Here is an 8,682-nt window from a genome sequence, read left to right as displayed (position 1 = left end):
ATTTGAAAGTAGAAATTCAGATGTTAAGAATAAATATGAGTGACCTGCCATGTTTATGTTAATGAAGACTGATCCACCGATGGGATCTGATGGAAATCTACCTAAATCACAGGTCGTTACTCACGTGCAGGTTAAGGATGCCAGAAATGACACTGAGTGAACATTCAGCTATTCCACTTTGCAGTGGCCAAGGTTGAAGCCACAGCTGAACAGCAGAATTTGGCCAAACAGTGAGCCTGAGGCCAAAGGTCAGCGCAGCCCCACTACATGTGCGTGTAGTTCTCATCTAGGCATATGCGAAAGACCTGACAATTCTGCAGTGGTCAGATCACAGTTTGTAGATGAAAATTCCCAAGTGATTATTATCCATATAGGCTGAAATTATGGATGTTATATTTAAATACCTTTTTTTTATATGATGTAAATAGGTTGAGATTATTTTGTGTTTTTACCATCAGTGGCCACCAAAATTCTGAGGTTGACACATTTACTCTCTTTTTGTCTTTCTCCATTCACATTTTTTATTTTTTTCTGTGCTTTGCAAAACATTTGAAATATACAGGGATGTATAAAGAAGACAAAAGCCACCTATAGTACAGTACTATCCAGAGAGAATCACTCTTAGAATTTCTGTGTCTATCCTTCCAGGCTTCTTTTTTCTATGTATATTTGGGTTTTTTAAAACATAGCTGGAACCATAAATACTGTTGTGCAAGCTGCCTTTATTACTTAATATACTTGAATATCTTATATAGCATTAAATATTATTCTAAAACATAATTTAATGTGTACATATTATTTCATTGGACAGGTATTTAATAACTTACTTATACATTCAGGTTCTGGTTTTCCACCACTACATAAACTTAGGATGATTCTGCTTGTCCATAAATCTTTATATGTTTTTTAAATTTTTTCCCGAGACTCAGTTGCTAGGAATGGGAGATTACTGGGCAAGGCTATGATTATTTATTTAGATTTTGAGGCCTATGGCCAGATTACTATCCGGAGAAGTTATACCAATTTACATTCCCACCAGCAATATAACCCTCACTTCCATTTTTTTGTTACGTCTTTCAATGTTCCAAAGTTTCTTTTTATGTAGTCAGATCTTTCAGTGTTTCCCTTTATGCCTTCTAAGTTTTATGTTTTGCCTCCTTACTCCAAAACTATAAAAATATTCTTATATTTTTTCTAGTTCTGGAAAAAATATCTTAAAGTCTTTTCCCATTGCGTGATTTCTTTTTTTTTTTTTTAAGATTTTATTTTTTCCTTTTTCTTCCCAAAGCCCCCCGCTACATAGTTGTATATTTTTAGTTGTGGGTTCTTCTAGTTGAGGCATTTGGGATGCTGCCTCAGCATGGCCTAGATGAGTGGTGCCATGTCGCACCCAGGATCCGAACTGGCGAAACCCTGGGCCTCCGAAGAAGAGCACGTGAACTTAACCACTCGGCCAGGGGCCAGCCCCCATTGTGTGATTTCTTAACAGCAATAATCACTAACATTTATTGAGTACCAAATGCCAGGGACCATGCTATGCACTTTACATGTGTTATATGATCTAATCTTCTCAACTGTTCTATAATGAAAATAACATGCTTTAAAGGTTAAATAATTTGCCCAAAGTCAGAGGACTAAAAAAAAGGTGAAGTCAGGATTCAAATGCAAGTTCCTTTGACTTCACAGTCCAAGCTCTTGACCACTCTGCTGTGCTACCTCCTTTGTGGCCTTTAAACCAAATGCTCATGTGAAATTGTTAACTAAATGAGATAAGACAAAGGGCCTGCAAATCAGAGATGTCTGAAGATGCTTATAGATTTTTCACTGAGAAGACATTACAATTTGGAATGTTCAATAATATGCAAAATTGTCTTTTCACTGTCAAGTATAAACTGATTAACAACTTTGGGTTTGGGAAAAGTCATCAATGATCATTGACACTATAGCATTTAAGTTTAACAATCATTTATGAGTGCCTACATGTGCCAGATGTTGTACTGGGGTTAACGAGTAGAATAAGACAAAGTTTCTTTCTTTACGGAGCTATTGGGGGTAGGAGATGGCAAGAAAGCAAATAATTTCAACTCAAGCATAATGTGTAATTATGGGATGTTGTATTTGTTTCCCAAGGCTGCCATAGCAAAATACAACAAACTAGGTGGCTCAAAAAACAGAAATTTATTCTCCCATGGTTCTGGAGGCTACAAGTCCAAAATCAAAGTGTCAGTAGGGCCATGCTCCCTCTGAGGCACCAGGGGAGCGTCCTTCCTTGCTCCATCCTAGCTTCTGGTGTCCGCTGGCAATCCTTGGCACTCCTCGGCTTGTAGACACATCACTCTAATCTCTGCCTCCGTCATCACACAGTGTCCTCTCTGTGTCTGCATCTCTTCTCTTCTTATAAGGAAACCAGACACATGGATTAGGGGCCCACCCTACTCCAGTATGACCTCATTTTAATTTACATCTTAATCACATCTGCAAGGACCTTATTTCTAAATAAGTCACATACACAGACATCCGGGGTTAGGACTTCAACACATCTTTTTGGGGGGACATAATTCAACCCATAACAGATATAAAAATGAAAGTAGCCATAGTAAGTAGCGTATAGGAAAGAAAATTTTTCTGTGTCCTGGGAGTTTCAGGGAAGGCTTCCTGGAGAAGGTGACATGGTAGCTAAGTCCTGAAGGAAAAATAGATGTTATCAGATGTCCTGGGAATGGGAGATAGTCATTCCAATCAGAGTGAACAGCAAGGCAGAGTCCCAGAGGTGTGCTCAGCATGAGATATGCAGAAAAGTACACGTAGGCCATTGCTGCTGGATCTGAAAACGTGGTAATGTGGGGAGTAGAGCTTAGATGCAGAAGAAGAGTAGAGAGGTTGGCAAGCTGAATGAATTCTTAGAAGCTTGACAAAAGAGGCTTGAAAAAATTAAAAACAGCAATTACCACATAGGTAAGGAAACCAACACTGAACTAGTGATTACTATTTTGGGGTCACTTTACACAATCGTCTAATTTGATCTTTACATCAAGTACATGAGGTAGATGTTACCGTTTGTTTTTACTCCAGAGTTTATCCAAACTTTTGGTGGGCAATTCTCAATGGCGTTTCTGCATGTCTTGTGGCAGCTTTCGTCCTGGACTAGCTTTTCAAGGATATTTGTATGGCAAACAACCTGGGAGGACAGAGGTAGTGTCTCCCTCTGGGGGAGAAGGCAGATTTGTTTCCTGACCAGGAAAATAAAGATATTGTCTTCCTCTAGGTGAGAGGTTGGACAAGTCTGCTAACATCCCCCTTATAAGACTGAGATAGGATTGACAGGTAAAATAGGGGATGTCTAGTAAAATTTGAATTTCAGATAAGCAACAAGTAATTTTTAGTACAAGTGTAACCTATGTAATGCTTATACTAAAAACTATTTTTTATTTATCTGAAATTCAAATTTAACAGGACATCTGTATTTTTACTTGCTAAATCTGGCAACCCTAGGTTGGGAGTTTCCTAAGCTCACTGTTCCTTGGCTGTGATGCAGGTTCATTGTGTGTGAGGTGGTCACCCGGGCCCTACTACATCACCCCCATGGGCAAATTGATGGGAACATGAAGCTCATGCTCCCTGGCTCTGTGAGCAGTAAAGCCCTTTGTCTCTGACCCAGGCATCTCCTGTCTTCTCCAGCATCTGTGGAAACCATGGCAGGCTAACTGTGAACTTGCAGTAGGGTAAAACCTCAGACCCTTCATAATTCCTTACTTGACACTAATATCCTATTGAGAGACACTTAGATTATTTCTAATCTAATTAGATAATATTGCTGTTATAAGTGATATTGCAACAAATATCCTGCAACATACTTCTCGGTGCATAGGTACAAAATCTGTTGGAAAAATTTCTAGAAATGGAATTGCTGGGTCAAGACGTATGTACACTTAAAATGTTGAAGTATATCAATAAATTGTTCTTCGCAGAGGTCGTATGATAAACTCTCACCAACGATGTACAACAGTATCTGTTTCTTTCCACGCTTGCAGCCCAGTATATTATGAACTTTTTTGATCTTTGCCAACTTGGTAAGTAAAAAGTGGGATCTCATTTAGTTTTACTTTGTTTTTCTCTTCTTATGAGTAACGTTAAACATCTTAAGCTTAAAAGCCTCGTGCATTTCCTTTTCTGTGAACTGTTCACATTTTAAAAATCATTTTTCTGTTGAGTTGTTGATACTTTCTTGTTGCGTTGCATGAAATCTTTATATAGTACACAAATTAGACAGTTGTTTTTCATATAATATATGTGCTTTTCCTAGTGTGACATCTCCCATTTGGCATCTTGCCAAACAGAAATTTTTAATTTTTATGTAATCAGCATTTTCAGTCTTTTATGACTTTTCGGTTTGCTGTCTTGCTTAGAAAGGCCCTCCCCTCTCTGAGTTTTTTGTGTTTTTTTTTTAATTTCTCACATTTCTTGAAGACTTCATGAAAGAAACTGTGACTCAGACTTCAGCCTGGGTTTCGATGTGTTTTGCTATCATCTCTGGGATGCTTTTGGTTCATTGACATTTTCACAGCAAAAAGCACGTACCAAATTGGTACACTTGTGGGATTTCTCAGCACTGGCACAGAGAGGCTGCTCTGAGATTTACCAGAGGGAACTCTTGCCCATGTCTGGGGTGCTGCAAGTCCCAAAGGCACTCTCTCTGTCACTTCCAAAGTGACACTTTGATGCTGTGGATTTCTCCAAGTTTCGTTCGCAAAGAAATAGAAATTTTCACCACTACCAAAGCAAAGTGTAACTGGAATCACAAAAGTTTAATTTTGACAAGACGATGAGGAAACAGTGGGTTCCCAAGGCTTCCATATGACCAGCTCCTCCAAATCCACATTTTATAAATTCTTATATGCCTCTGGGAGAGTTATTTCTGGAACTCTTTATCTGTATTACTGCTACATTTTCTCCAATTCTTACATGTAGAGAGCCCTGAACTAATATATATTTTTTCCTATGTTCACTACAATTCATGCAAAAGTTTCCTCAATGTAAGACTACAAGTCCCAGATCTTTAGAAGGAAAGGGTAATTTGATTCCCAGGTGATGCATTTTGCCCCATATGGCAGGTAGGCATGGCTAAAGTGGTTCACAAACAAAAGACTATGACAGGGATCTGTTAATATGCAGTTGGGGACCAGACTGCCACATTTTCCCGAAATTCCTAGATTCACTACAGATTCCTCCATTCATTCCTGTTTGGAAAACAAGATCTGCTTCCTACTTATTAAAGAGAAAACTTCAGTGTTTGCCAGTAAATAGGGACTCAAATCAGAGTTCAAACCTGACACATGTAACGTTACAATTTTAGCTGCAGTGTAGGGTGTGTTTTCTCTTTGGAGGTTGACATACACCTACTTCCTTGTTCTAGCACCCTACCAGAAATAAGAACAGTGAATCCTACTAACTTAGACAGATCCTGGCTTAGCCAGACCCTGGAAAGAAAAAGTAAAAATAAAACATTAGAATATTAAAGGTAATTCTAAGTAAGGTTCCTCCTCCTTGTGTGTGTGTTTGTGTGTGTGCGTGTGTGTGTGTGTGTGTGTGTGATTTTTCAGAATCTTGGGTTTCTCCTAACCAGATATTTAAAAAGAACTGGTCATATATTTTCATTTAAGCATTTATGACGCTTCTCAGTGAAATGAGAAAGACAGTTCTACATCTGGTTCTGGGATCTTAGATCCTTTATCTGCTCCTTTTGAAAAAGATGATAAAAACAATCGCTGACTTATGTTGAATGCTTACTATCTGCCGAGGACTGCGTGAATAAGCACAAACATTGCAGCTGTTAGTCGTCACAGCACCCCCATGTGGCAGATCCTTCTCAAGGCACATCCTGGGTGCCTCTAGTAAGTGCTGACTGCAATAATTCTCTCACTAAACAAGTCTGTTGACCGTGTTAAGGTTATTGAGGTTAAATATTAACGTGCAATGTAGAGGACCAGTAGGCAAGCATTAACACTTTCAATTCCTCCATTCATTGCTTCACTACCTCCAGAGATTTGATGATTATCTTAGAGGCAGAATGGTTTGAATGTGTAGACAACTGTAAACGGACTTTGATTTTCTTCCTTCCTTTGGTCTAAGTCAGTGGTTCTGAAACAGTGTGTATAAGAATTACTGTACTGAGTTGTATAAAATCATGTATACTGTACTTTAGGAGCAAGTAAAGAGATGCTCAAGGTAATTCTGACTGTGTATGATTTTCGCCTACTATGCTGACTTTATGATGAATCCTTTGCAGGGAAATAATAACAAGAGATTCAGGCTAAGAGAGAAAGTAAGACTCAAGAGAAGAGAGCCAGGGAGACTTCCAGGTAGGGTGAAAGAGGCGCCTATCAGCATACTAGCCAATCTGAGATCAAGGGTGTAGGAACAGGACAAGGCCAGGAGGAATGAATGCCAGATTCTGTGGTAAAAATACTTTATTTATGTTATCTCACTTAATTATTATAGCAACCCTTCAGATATGGAAACTAAGGTTCCAAGTGTCTGAATAACTTGCCTGGTGTCACAAAGATGGCAGACAGCAGAGCCAATATCCAAACCCAGGTCTTTCTCACTCTAAAACTCAAGGCCTTTCCACCATAGCTGGCTTCCTTGTGGGTTAGGACTTCCTAACCACAGAGCCAGAAAGAACTCCAGGGAAAATGGAGATGTTTAAAGTTGGTTTAGGATGGCCTAAAGCTTGGGGCAAGATTCTTGTGAGGCCATGTAGGGAAAAATTCTCTTTACTCACGGAGAACAGAGGGACTCATCTGGTATGGATGGTTTAGGAAGCTAAAGAGAATCTTACAAAAGTAGCTGCATCCATGCCTAATCATGATTTCTTTCCTTCTGAAAGCTTGGAAAAGACATCCAGAGTCTGGGCTGTCATTTACACGTGGTGGACGTGTGGTGGTGTCCTTCAGGTGCTCACCTTTCTGGTCCCTTGGGAATATCATTTTAGCATCCCAGTAAAAGACATTGCAAACTCAGAAATCAGACCTTCATTAGGCTGGAAACTAATCACTTGAGAAAAAAACATGCCCCCAACTTTGAGGACCAGGTAGCAGCTTTAGGAGAAATAGCCACTGGCTACAACAGTGGCGACGTGGAGCTAACACTGACACACTCACTGGCAGTAAGAGAAGGGAGAGCCCTGGAGGAACTCCAAGAACCACTGAGGAAGTCGATGAGCCTCCAGACACTCATCGAGAGCAAGGAGCTCCAGTGGCTTTGAAGGCTCATGAACACTGTTAGTGAAGGGTGTAAAGTGAATTTCGTTTGACAGAACAAAGGTTGTCCAAGTAATACAACTGGATTCTAGAATAAGGAGAATGACTTTAGATCTACAGCTAACAGTATATTCCACCATCATTTTACACAGTGGAAGCGTTTACTGCAAGAAAATAAATTTGTATCTGCTACCCACTGTATATATAAATTCTAAATATTGAAGAAGTATACAATTCCATCAAAGACAAAAATGAGTGAATTTGAATATATACACTTTAAAAAATCTAATAAGTCAAGCTACCGAATAAGAAATATATGAAAAGCATCACTGGATTATGTGATGGGATATGAAACTTGTCGAAGTGTGTGAGATCATTTTCTAGGATCCACCAGTCAATTATCAAATAAGAAATGAGGAAACAGTTAAGAGGAGGAAAAACAAATGAATGCATAGAAAAGTCTACAGCCTCATACAACTTAATACACACACACAAATGAGTACAAGCAAAACATGGGACCTCTCTGTATTATTTCTTATAACTGCATATGAATCCACAAATATCTGAATAAATTTTTCAATGTTAAAAAAGTCTATAGCCTCAAAAGTAATTAAATAAATGCAAATTAAAACAAAATTAAGGTGGGATTACATATCATGTATATAAGAGGAACGAAAAAATAATGTTGGCAACAAGATGGGACACATTACACTCTTACATTGTAAATAACATTGCAAGTCAGTTCAGTCCGTTCTGGAACAATCAGACTTTTGAATTTTCTGCAGTTAGAATTTTAGATAGGTCCTCGTGCAGGTCTCTTTCCTTGGATTTTTTAATTTCAAAAATCTTGCACACTTGATTTAACTGAAGAAAACATATTTGTATAGAAGACAATTAACAATCTCCTTCCTTTCTCCACTTTTACACCTTTTTCCCTAGTAAAAACTGTTAATAGTTTAGAATTTCTCTTTCTACACCTTTCATTATTGCGCAGTGTCTTATAAATAAGGATGTTACAGTGTCCCGTTTTAATAGAGAAAGGGGAGATCTCAGCCATAAGAGCAACATGGGAAGCCCAGTGAGTGCATGACATTCTTCATATTTATGAAATCAGGATTAAAAAGAGAGAATCATACAGATTTGGGCAGGTTTCTTAACCTAGCACATACCTGTCCTTTATGCCAAAGTAATGACAGTGAATATCAGACTGGAAAAGAACAAATCTCAAAACTCAACATTAAAGAACAAACAATCCAATTAGAAATGGGAAAAAGACATGAAGAGCTATTTCACTGAGGAGAATACACGATGGAAAATAAGGATTTGAAAAGATGTTCAACATCACTAGCCATCAGGGAAATGCAAATCCAAACCACAGTGAGATATCACTACACACATATTCAAATAGCTAAAATAGGGGCCG

General features: G+C 38.5%; 1 long non-coding RNA gene across 1 annotated transcript in view; it reads right to left on the bottom strand.

Annotated features, from left to right (window-relative positions):
• Nucleotides 1-2,155: 2,155 nt before the first annotated feature.
• Nucleotides 2,156-8,682, bottom strand: part of LOC106783111 (uncharacterized) — a 41,204-nt gene continuing 34,677 nt past the window's right edge. Inside the window, exon 3 of the long non-coding RNA XR_001380650.3 lies at nt 2,156-2,391. This is a non-coding gene — a long non-coding RNA (uncharacterized lncRNA). The remainder of the gene's footprint in view (nt 2,392-8,682) is intronic.

Source organism: Equus caballus, chromosome 4 (assembly GCF_041296265.1).
Source record: "Equus caballus isolate H_3958 breed thoroughbred chromosome 4, TB-T2T, whole genome shotgun sequence".
Classification (NCBI taxonomy): Eukaryota; Metazoa; Chordata; class Mammalia; order Perissodactyla; family Equidae; genus Equus; species Equus caballus.
This window is presented reverse-complemented; position numbering and strand designations above follow the sequence as displayed.